Consider the following 12,300-nt stretch of genomic DNA (forward strand, 5'->3'; position numbering starts at 1 on the left):
ACAGAAGTATCTTCAAAAATACTTCTACCTCAACAGAACTGCAGTCTACAACAAGAAATGTGTTTGCTATCTGCTCTACTCATATTTAGTATATTCCCCTTAGCCTGATACGTTATTCTGCACTTTCTGAACTTTGCATACAAGTTCACTTTTAAATCATTGGATTTTCCCTTACAGAAGTAAAAAGCAGACGTATCAAAAACTAGTTTTGCCTGAGTTACCCTGTTCAAAGTTGTAAAAATCTGCATCTTTCTTTCAACCTTACTTGTTTTGGTTCTGCCTTTATCACTCATGCAGTGCCTAGCATTTCTTCAGCCTTGTTCAATACTCCTTCGGGCTATGCCTTGCTACTCAGAGGGTACAGTGCACAGCGGGGCATGGCTGTGAACAGACATGATATTTAACATAATATCTATATGCGAGATCACGGGTAGTGCTAGTGAACTCAGCAGACATATCTATAGCAGGAAAAAGGTAAACATCACTAGTATTAGTGTATATTAAAACATAAGCTATGGTCTTAGAATACAGCAAATGAGCTACAGATTAAAAACGCCTTAGATATACAAGTAAGCAAGTTTTATTCTATTGGGTAATTGATCATTCAGCAGTTTCCCTTTTTGGCACAAGTAAACACTACACCTTCCCAGGAGAAATATGACAAGGTGAGTTCTCTTTTCATGAGTTTACATACTTCACGAAGCAAAGTTAATTATTTTAGTTGGTATGATACCAAGCGTGCTTTGCCCTGTTTGATATGACCGCAGAACTTTTTTGTAACTCACTCAGTTAGTTAAGACTCATTTGTAACACAATTGCTTCAAACCCTATTCTTGTATTGAAAAGGATACAAGGATATTATTTTAGTTTCAAAAAGAAATTATCTTTATGCTACTGGATTCCTAGTTACCAATTTTTGTAATCTAGTTAATTTTAAAGAAAACCTAAATCTATGCTAGTTCGGCTCAAATGCTTGTTATTTGATTCAATTGATTTTGCTAAAGTCACTCTACTCACATTGACCTTCTAAAAAAATTAATGATTGGCTTGTGGCTAAATCCAAAGGTCTTGCTGCTTTTTCTGTCCTTCTTGACTTATCAGCTGGTTTTGGACCTTTGAATCATTCTTTATCAACTCGGTTTACATAGTTTTTCTGACTCTGCACAATACTTCTTTTTCTACTTACTACATATGTTTGATGCTTTACAGGGTTCCTCAACATCATTACAATGAGCTTCATGTTGAATGCTCTACCATTTATTTATTTTCCTGCTGGACTGCATTTTCTGTGCTTACATTTTTTTCAGTGAAAACATTTTCTCCTGTATCTCAAAGGTCTCTTTCTTTGTTTCTTCAGGGTAGATCCTCCTGGACATAATCCAATCTTCATTTAAGTACAATCAAAGCAGAAATTCTGTCCTTTTGCTAACTGGTACATTTATGGTCTGACCTTGAAACCTTTACTCATGGTAAATAGCATCTTCCTTCCATCCTTCACTGAGTACCAGTCATTTGACCCACAGATTGCCCTCACATGGGCCTCGATACCTGCAATGCTGTCAATGCACTAACCATCTACAATGCACTCTAGTGGCATCCCTAAGCTTCTTGCATCACTTGACCATCTTCTGGGTCACATTTGTCTCCTTAAAGCAGTCACTTACTTATATTCCCCTGCTTATGTCTTTTTATTCCCTAACACCCAATACAGACTTCATACAGTTCACATTTATGGTGTATGGAAGTGTCATTTGTCACAGTTCCCGCTTTGGCATCAAAACGAGAGGCCACTTGCCTTTTGTATACTAGGTAGCTCTTTATACCTTTTTCTTCCTCTTCTACAAGAAGGGCTTGATCTACCAATGTACATTTTAACAGTGACATAAATCATGGAGCACAACACCAGTAGTGATTATTCAAATGTAAATAAAGCCAAGTTTATTCATTCAAATACAAGATAGTTACTTAAACATGTGGTTTGACTGTGTAGGTGCTGAGCTCTTTAGATCAGAAGATCCTATTATAAAGCTCACATCATTAATGTTGTTACACACAACCTCACCTCAGTATGGAATTTTAACTTCAAACAGGAACAGGAGCTTCACATTGCTATTGCTGAGATCTGGCCTATAAAGATTAACTAGCAGGTTTTGGTGTATTTTTTTTTTTTAATGGGGCTCTATGCACTTTTTGTAATATTCTATCCCTCATTTTTGAATGACACAAGATGCCTTGCAGGCTTATACAAAACCATCTCTTTCTGATAATTAGGTAATCCATTTAAAGCAATATGATTCCAGTTAACAAAGAACAACATTCTGGCCCAACAACATTAGAGAATAAGATATTAAGTAGTAAAATTATCGTTTAAAACCACAGAATTACAAAAGGCAACAGGACACATACTGTAGAGAGAAGTTATCCTTGGCAACAAGACCCATGTTAGTGAAGATCAAAGTATAAACTCAGCTATGTTTTAGGACAGTACCTGGTCTCAGTCTCATATGTCTTTGTCTTTAGCACATATCTATTAGAGAAACAGAAGTCTCAAAGGATTATACTACTGTTTAAATGGGAATTTCTATCTGCCCAGGACTTGAGTCTTGCCTTTCAGAGCAGACATTGTTTAGATTTGTAATGTGGTATAGCAACATGCCTGAAGCACCTGAGGGACATGATATTTAAGGGTAAGGAACAGTTTACACCTTCTTATCAGTACTTCTGCTATATTACTGATTAAAGTGATTTAGTATAATATATCTGGTGTGAGCTGGTCTCAAGATTTACATACATTCAACAGTTTTTACTTATCCTTACTTTTACTTTACTTACAGAAGCTTACTCTGTTCAACAATATGATTGTGAGAGACTTCAGTTCCTTCTAGTGCCTTGTCAAGGCTACTGCTTGCTAAATTCCAACGGACTGCACCCACAAGAAAAGAATTTGGCACAGCAAATCTTATCTGTTAGCTATCAGGAACAACACAGAAGAATCCAGTATGCTTCTTAGAAAGCAAGTTTCAAACTTCCTGAAGTTCAGAAGTCTGGACTGTTCCAGTTGGGAAGAATAAATGCACCTCAAAATATTAAAATGATACATTTTTTTTAATCCTTTAAGCTCGTAATTTTGTTGTCAACTCTGAACTCTAAAAACAGTAAAAATACTTTGTTACACATAATTAAAACAATTTCTTTAATTTAACATATTTTAACTTGTGACCTATAGTAAGGGCTGAAAATCAATGTACTATTTTCAAAGTCCTTTGAAAGATATTTCAATTTTAATTAAATAATACAAAATCTTGCTTTATCATTCTTCACAGTCAAAAAAAGGATGTAATTAGATTTAATCTCTTATCCAACCAAACAAGCTACATATGTAAAATTGCAGGAAATTCTTTCTCCCTAATCCCAGCTTCACTGAACCTGATTTAATCTTTAAAATTGATGACAAACTCTACATGGCTTCTGCCTGTTTTATCTTACTGTTACTGAAGGACAAATCCTGTAGTTTTGTCCAAATGCCAATTCTGGGTACTTTTGGGAAGATTTTCTGTTCTTCCTTGCCAGGATATCTTCACTGTGTGACATGCTGAAGTGCCAAATTCTCCATCAGACTGAACGCAATCTGCTACAATGGAGATTTGACTACAGAATTAAATACTTACTCCTGTGAGTAAAAGAACTAAGTAAAACTGATTTCCTCTCTTTTTCTGCAATTCATATGGTAAATGATGATCATAAATTGGATGGTATTTACCATAATAAGAGATCAGAATTTATAAGGAATCTCCATAATGTTGATACTCTGGTATCTAACAGCTACTTTCTGCTAGTTGGGGCACTTAAAGGGTCTTTTTATTCCTATCCAGCTAGCTATTATCACAAAACTTGTAGGAATCTAATACCATTGAGACCTATGACCCTTTCTCAAATTTGTCTGAAAGTAGCCAACAGGTTCAAGTTACAGGGAGGGGATGGAGAGAGCAGACACAGACATACATGCACGTATACAACCTACGGTCATATAACCTTATGTTCTTAGGAAGCAAGACTAAAACCTTCCTTGTCTTTAAGAAATCAAATGATGAAAAAATTTCTCCTGTTTGAAAGCAGGTTACCTATGTAAATATTTTCTATATGAACCTTAGGTAGCAATAAATCAAAATTTTTTAAGATTGTTAGCACGCTGGTATGATTCAATCCTTAGTGCATTATTTTATTTTATTTATGCAAACACTGCTCTTCATATGTTTCTGTTAAGATGCCCTTAAAATTTCATTGCAGAATGCAATCAAATCACATATACAATCAAAATGCATTTCAACATATGTAGTTCAAAAGAACTTATCGATATTAATATATATTGCACCAAATTTCAAACATGTCTGATAATTTAGGAAATAATTTAACTCCGTTTTTGGGAACCAGGCAGCTGGAATACTAGGAGGCTGTAGAGAAACACAGTTATGTATTCCCATCCAAAACAAGGCTCAGTAACTGAGCAAAGGAAACAGTACAGGTAGTAGATACATGTGCATACATGTGAAAGGCAGGACACTGGCCAGCGAGGAGATGGAAGTTGCAACTGAAATAGCAAACACAATGACAGAGCTCTTGTGAGATAATCATTAGACAAAACTTTTGACCTGTTAAAAATAAATATGTTTGGAACTTTGAGCAAATAATATAGTCCTTGTTGACTGAATCTACCTGATTTCAGATAGGTAGGAATTTCCACTATCCTTCTGGCTACTCACAAATCATGTCACATAGAAATGACCGATTTAATAATTAATTTCTTTTCCTAATAGAGCTTGCAGAAATCCACATTCTGACTAGCTACCCTGTATGTGCACGTAAATATGTGTACCAACATACATATAAACATCTGTTCTAATTTTAGATGTCATGTTCCTATTATAGAAAAGTGACAGAGCTGAAGAAAGTTCTATGAAGGCAAAGGGTTTGGTGATCGTAATCCATGACATTTTACACTCTGTCATTTCCAGAGGCAGTGCAATGCTGACTACTGAAAAACGCAGGAGGTTCATGCAGCAAGAGGCACATCACTTGGTGGGATAGATTTCATTCAGACCAGTATTTCCATGTATACAGTAACATGATCTGCCAACATTTTCTAGGGTCAGTACTGTGACAATACTTTCTGTCAGGGCTGCCAAGTGAATTTTGTGGCTCTAGGACATTTGAAATCTCTTGAACGTCTAATATATGGTCTTGCGATGTAGCCTGTTGTACATTAGCATTTAAAACTGGGAAACTGCTTCACATCTTTGTTGAAGAATATTTATAGAAATTATTAATATAACTTTGCTGTGCCCCTGAGATAACAACTGCATCCAGTTTTCTCACTCCCATTGGAGTTAAAATTGCAGCTATCTCACATTATACATCTGACAACAGTTCCAGAAGTTCCGGTTCCTTTAACCATTGTGTGGTTACTGGCCTCCTAATGTGAAAGGGTCTGCATTATTTTTGTGGCAATACTTAGCATTTGTTCCACTTGTTTTCTTTTGTGGAAGAGACAGGAAGCCTTGGCTCTTCAATAACCTCTTACCCATCCCAAGCTTCCAGGAGAGGACAGCCCAATGCACCAAAGTTACTAGACCTCTATTTACTTTAGGGAGAATGCTACAAAAACAGCTTTCCTCTGCTTCTCCTTTCCACACTGAACCACAGAATACCTTGAAGAGACTCCCTGGCAAGAGGAATAAGCCATAGAGCCTCAGTCACTCTGTGTAGTTTCTTGAGCTTTTGAATATTCCCTTTGACAGGCAAGCAGTTACCCAATTACTATCTTCTAGTATATGTATGCAGTTCATTCCTGTGAAAGAGGTTGGAGTACCCTTAGACTAAACTAGATGGCAGATCTTGTCTGTTCAGTTTGATACTGCTCAGTAAATAAGGCTGTGAGGATAAAGCCTCTTTTTTCCCTCCTCCCTTTTTTCTAAGATCTTTGATAAGCACATTCCATCACTTGATGCTGTTGGCAGCCTCTATGAGTGTTGCTCATACTGTAACGCCTCTTAAAAGTTTGCTGAGCATAAGCTTGCCTTGATGGTAGTATAGTAACAAATTACACAAGTAGGGTTTGATTTGAGTGTCTCCTTCAGAGGATTTCAAAATTCATCATGAATTCAAGCCTAAAGTTAATGGTTCAAAAACAACACTGGATTTGGACACATGAATGTCATTTACTCTTCCATCGCAAACAAAACAAAATGGCAAAGTCAAAATTTAGCAGAAAAGAGTAATTTTAAATTCCATTGAGGTCAAGGCTCAGCTAAGCTTTCTCCTTAATCCTTACCCTTTCATTTCCCCTTGGCCACTTCAGTTCTTGACAGATAACAAGGCCTCAGCAGAGAGGAGGGAGCAAGCAGCTTGCTTGCAATGACTGGGATACCCGTACTAACCTAACTGTCTGAACTACTGCTGGCATAGCTCTGGAATGAGTTTGGCTGTGTATCTGTAATGAAATAACAGAACTCAAAATCTATTTATGGGATGGAAACATTTTCTCAACTCCATGAAAGTGAATTGAGCAAGGCTCCCTTTGGTGTTTCTGTATTCGGAGATGAGATAATTCTTGAGCTTTCACAGCTCCCTTCCCTGATCTTGAAAAGCACATCTGTTCTGAGGAATCCCAACCATGTCCATCCAAGGAAGATGAGGATGGCTCAGTGCCAAGAATCTAGTTACCATCCAACACCAGGAATCTCTCATGTCACTGTAGAATATTACAATTTTGTTCCTAGAATTTCATACCAGTTGCTTCTAACACCTCTGCAACAGAAAGATGAGTCTCACTATGATTCAGAAAGCTTCACCTAGAATTTCTTTAACCAGTAATAAATGAGCAGAGAAATATGGCTAAGCTCACCACTCAATACAAAGTAGGGTTTTTTTTAGTTTTTTAGTTTTTTAAGATTTTTAATTTCAATAGCCTAGAAACAAACACAGTAAAGAGATTTGGTGGGTCATTTTCTAGCAAAACAAGCTCTTAGTTGCAAAATGCCAATTTCTTGAAATGGAAAGGTATCATTAAAAGGTTTTATATCCAATAAATTTAGACAGAACAGAGGAAAGGTTCCCTTTCCTTCTTCCACTTTCTGCTCCAGTTTTCCACACAGGCTGCTGGGAAGACAGACACTCACAGTCTGCTGGAGTGCTACACATATGCTACAAGTCTTCTGGCTTTGCAGCAAAATGGTTAGATCTCCAACTACAGCTACTAGAGCCTTCTGAAGACCAGGTTCCCTCTCAAGATACCATATATGCTTCTAACAGGTGGGCTAAACTACTAAGTCATGATATGCAGGATGGGGTAGCTAAGATCCATAGCTATTAATTGCATACATAGTAGTAGTATTGTCATTTCATGCTACCCTGCTAACACACCTGTCATCTTCTGTGGAGTGTAGCAGATCTCCTGTACGTCTACACTATTAGATATCTATATGTGTGGCATACAATGCTGGACTATCTATATGGTTTTTGTCTAACAAGGCATGGCATGTTTATTCACTGCTAGGTTGCACCTTTTTTATCTTTTAAAAGCAATGTCATAAAAGAGTTTGTGGCAGAGTGCAGCAAGGTAAAGGTAACATCTAGATCTCTTGGTTTTGGAGGGACCTGTGTAATCCATTAGACAAAATTTTCTTGGAAATTTCAGGGTCACAGGAGCGGTTCATTCATTTTGAAGGAGACTTTTTTTGAGGTTTGTGATTGCAAAGTATTTCAGTGAAGAGAGGTATCAAATCAGCTGCAGATTGGACCAGCAAGTCAGCTCACCTAGCTGACCTACTAGAAATCCTGATGCATTACAAATTTGTAAGCATCATCCCTCAGAAGTGGAGAAAGATCTGGAAAAGTACCAATAAACTGCTGATGTTATCACAGTTTAAGTGCATATATATAAGCATATATTTCACTGACCATCATGTCCTCAACCTCTGCCAGACAGGGAGGACAAAAATGGAATGGCTTGAACTCTGCCATGAGTAGGTTCAGTGATTTATCTCTCCACAGACTACGAACTTGGTTCTTACAGTTAGAAAAATTATTTTGCCTGGTTAATGGACACTTTGCAACCCACATAGAAGTGGGAAGGGAACAGAAGGAGAATTTGAGGTGTAGCACTAGGGAAGGGAGATCAAGCTGTTGCTTATTATCTCCTCATTCCCTCCTTCGCATTGGTCCTAATATTGGTACTACGACCCCTTGATGAGCCAGGTCTACTGAGTCAGTAGAGAAGTCACCCAGCAAAATAGAGTCTTCTGCTGGCTTAGTGAGCTGAATTCATCATTGAAGTGTCAGAAGAACACCACAGATGAAGTAAGGGAGGCAGTGGAGCTAGGAGGCCACATGAGGAGGAGAGGGAGACAGAATCACCCCTTTTGTCAGCACCAATGATTTAGATGAGGTCAGCCTGTCTCATCTGATTGCAACCTTACAGAAACACTATGGTAATACTGTAAATAAACCTTTAAGAGCAACTTTAGTAGCTGTGAATTTGAAAATGGGACAGAAAGGCATTTGAAACTGGAAACTGAAGATTGTAGACTTCAGTTTAGCAATCCTGAAAAATACCCAGTTGAGGCTTTCAGCTGGAAGGGTCAGGTGAAACAGGTTAGAAAAGAACCAACACAGCTGACCTTTTACACAGGTTCACTGAAGCCACAAGTCATCCACTCTGAACCCCATCTCTGGGCCATTCATCAATAGTTAGGTAAGTGTTGTTTTGTGCTACGATTATTGTCACTTGAGCTAGCTAGAATGGAGTATGCTGCCTTGTACCATTACAGTGAGGTCTCCCATCAAACCATAAAAAAGTAGAAAACAGAAGAGAAAAGAAAGGAGGCTGGCTGCACAGAAGATGATGCAGCCTGGAGAACCCTATGATTAGCCAGCTTAAGGAGTGCTGTGCTTTCCCATGCTTCCTGTCCACTTACCTTCCCCTTAACAGCACAGTGAGCTTGAATCCCAATACAAACTTCCAATTACTTGTTACCCTCTGGTGACATCTCGTGGATCAAAGCAAGATATCCCTGCCTGCTGGCAAACCCTGCAAAGCCTCGGGTGTCTGAACCTGTGGAGTGGAAGTCTCTTTCCCAAGTCTAAACTCTATAGCATCCGAAAAGGTTTAGCTTTTCTTAATTTTTCCTTCCTTTCCTGCTCTGTGAATAGTGCAAATGAGCACTGTAGCAACAGCCCCGCTATACAAAGAACTGGTAATAGAGGTAAGTAGGAAAAAAGCAAATGAGAGAATAGACCACAGAAACTCAGGAAAGAGGAGAGTAGTGAATAAATTTCATTAACTATATTTTCTATTAATAAAACAGGTTCTAATGTCTAAAGCTGAGTATAACCAAGTGTTGAGCAATTAGGAATTAGGATTTCATAGCTGAAGTGAAAGGAAAAAATCACTTCTACATAACAAGAAATGTAAGATTCTAGTTAGGATTTCTAGTAAGTCAGCTAGGTGAGCTGACTTGCTGGTCCAATCTGCAGCTGATTTGACACCTCTGCTCACTGAAATACTTTGCAATCACCAACCTCCAAAAAAGGCCCCTTCAAAATGAGTCAGAGTCCCTTGTGACCTCTGCAGACACCTTGAAATTCGATCTATCCCCAGTGGAGGATACTGATGCAGAGAAAAGAAAGAGTTCCATGAATGTCAGCTATCATGGAGCTATAGCAGAAAGGTATCTGTTTTTCAAGTGCTTCCACAAAGCATTAGGAGACTGAAAGCCAGAAATGAGGATACGGTGGAATGGAGCATACATGGGAAGTCATAAACTCATTAACTGAGTACCCACTGAAACCAGAGTGAACAGCTGTGAGCAGCATCTTTTTCCCACACAGCCTATGACTGTGCAGGCTCTGAAGGGGTGCTTGGGCAGTGCCAAACTTTGGCAAGAGGCCTTTTGCAGAGCCAGGTCCTATGGGCAACATCCAGCACAGGACCGCACTGCCGATTGCCCATGGCGGGCCAAGTCCTTGACCAGTTTCCAGCACAGGCTCAAGCACACATGCCTCTTGTAATGCTAAACAAGAATCAACCTGTCATAGGTAGGTCCATCAGCTCTCTCCAAAAAATCTGCATTTAGAGTAGCTGACTGCGAAAAAAGGGAAGATAAGATATTAAATAGTGTTTACTGAACTATAAAACCTAGCAGACAACTAAGTCAGTAAAAACACACTCCTTGTCCCTAGGCTAGCAATATTTAAATTGATACTTGGTTCATCAAAAATACTGAAGCTTACATACTGCAATATATAGCCAAAGGGACAGCTATTTGAGTAAAAATATCAGCATACACTATGGCCATCCGTAACATCACAAGTCAAGCACAAAATAACCTGCCTAGATTAGTAATTCCCCACAAAAATAAAAAACCACAAAAGCACCAGCCGCTTCAAAGTCACACCACATCATAAGTGACACATTTCATGATATATTAACCTCAATATAGTTAATTACCTATTAAAACTGCTATAGAAATGAGAATTACTCAAACAAACAAAACTATGTCTAGCAGTTGACTAACATACCTTCACCCCTTGGGATTACTGACGAAAAACAGATTGTCCCAGTGTGCAGCACAGCCTAATTCCCAACAGGGTTTTGCTTTGTATGGTTTTAGAGAACAAAACAAATCTTAGTGCTAAATCAAAAGTATCAGAAGGAACACTATAGACATAGGTAGCTAGGATTTGGTACATGTTCAAGAAAATAATTCAAACTTAAGAAGTGTAGTTTGTTTCAAATTTAGAGGCTATTCAAATGTCTAGTAATGCTGGCATAATTACTGTTTAAACTGTTGAATTCTAGTTGCCGTTGCTAAGTTAAGCATTGGTAAATATTGCCTCTGAAATTTAACTGTCTCAGCAAGGTAGCTAGCTCATGACTGAAATCTCTGTAGAGCTGAAAACCTTTATGAGGAGCCTGTAATTGTAGGACAGTGGAAAACATTTATCTCGAGGAATAGCTCAGAAGAACAATGTATTGTGAAAAGCCTGGACAGCAAACCAAGTATTTGCTGTATGAAAATTTCCAAGTCTTTTTTAAAAATTAGTCCTGAATAATAAGGCAGCCAAAGGTCCTTCAAAATGCCACTGAGACACATTCATGATCAATTAACCTAAGGCTTTTAGCTTTCCAGGCTGCTGATTACGATTCCCTACTAAAGTTACAGAACTAATGCCACTACCCATGCCACATTCAAGAAGGTTGGATGTAACTGAAAAAAAGGTTACATAGGAAAACTCTTCTTCAGAAAGCCCATTACAGGGCCACAGCACAATACTGCTACACACTCTTCCGAGCAAAAGGCTGGAATTAGTTATAGTAGTTCTGCAATGCTTTGGAATGACTGGCTGTGAGTGTAGCTAACAGGGTGTGCTAATTTCTCATACTTCTCCCAGGCAGTTAACCATCAGATAAAGTAGCTCTCAAAAATATTCTGTAGTTTTTACAGCTGTGCAGTAACTCTAAAAAAAATACCTGAGGCATCAGTTTGAAACAGTAGCTCTGTTACAGAAGAACTGTAAAAACCCTCTGATTTATCCAAATGATAAAGTTTAATGATAGTCCAAATTTACCCCAGACATAATCCAGTTTATTTTCACCTGCACTAGCTCCCTGAACCAGCTCCTCACTCAGTCCCATGAGTTCTAACACCGGCTCATGTGCGCAGGAAAGGCAACACTGACTGTAGGCTACTTGCAATCCACCGGGTCCAGTTCCAACTGCAGAAGCTGCCTGGGAGGTTTGACCACAGCTAAACTAACTGTATGGCTCTGCTTCCTCCCACTCTGCTTGAACAACCAGCGCTTGTATTGCATTAGAGCTAGCCACAGCTCACCTAGCAGCAAAGTGACTTTATGTGGCAGGGAAAACAAAGTCTGCAGTGAAGAAAGAAGTTTCCTGGCAGATCAATGACCTGAATCAACTCACCTTGTGGTGAGAAGTATCAGATTTGACATAAAAGGGGAGCAGAAAACTGTGACCAAGAGGGTAGGAAACTGCCCTCTTGGTGGCACTTAGAAAATACAAAATTGAAAATAATTTTTAAAAAAGAAATAAAAAAATGCCCTTATTCACAGTAACAGCTGCTGAAACTACACCAAGAAAAGCACTGAGTTCTGGTTGCTACGTCCAGTCAGAAGGGTGAAATTCCTGGAGTTTCCTTCAAGGTTGTCTGAGTAACTAATGCGTCTTTCAGCCTTGGACAAGAGCAAGACAGAGAAACCAAGACTGTAAATTCCTTTTGTGCA

This window comes from Phaethon aethereus (genome assembly GCF_964289735.1).
Source record: "Phaethon aethereus genome assembly, chromosome: 12".
Lineage (NCBI taxonomy): Eukaryota > Metazoa > Chordata > Aves > Phaethontiformes > Phaethontidae > Phaethon > Phaethon aethereus.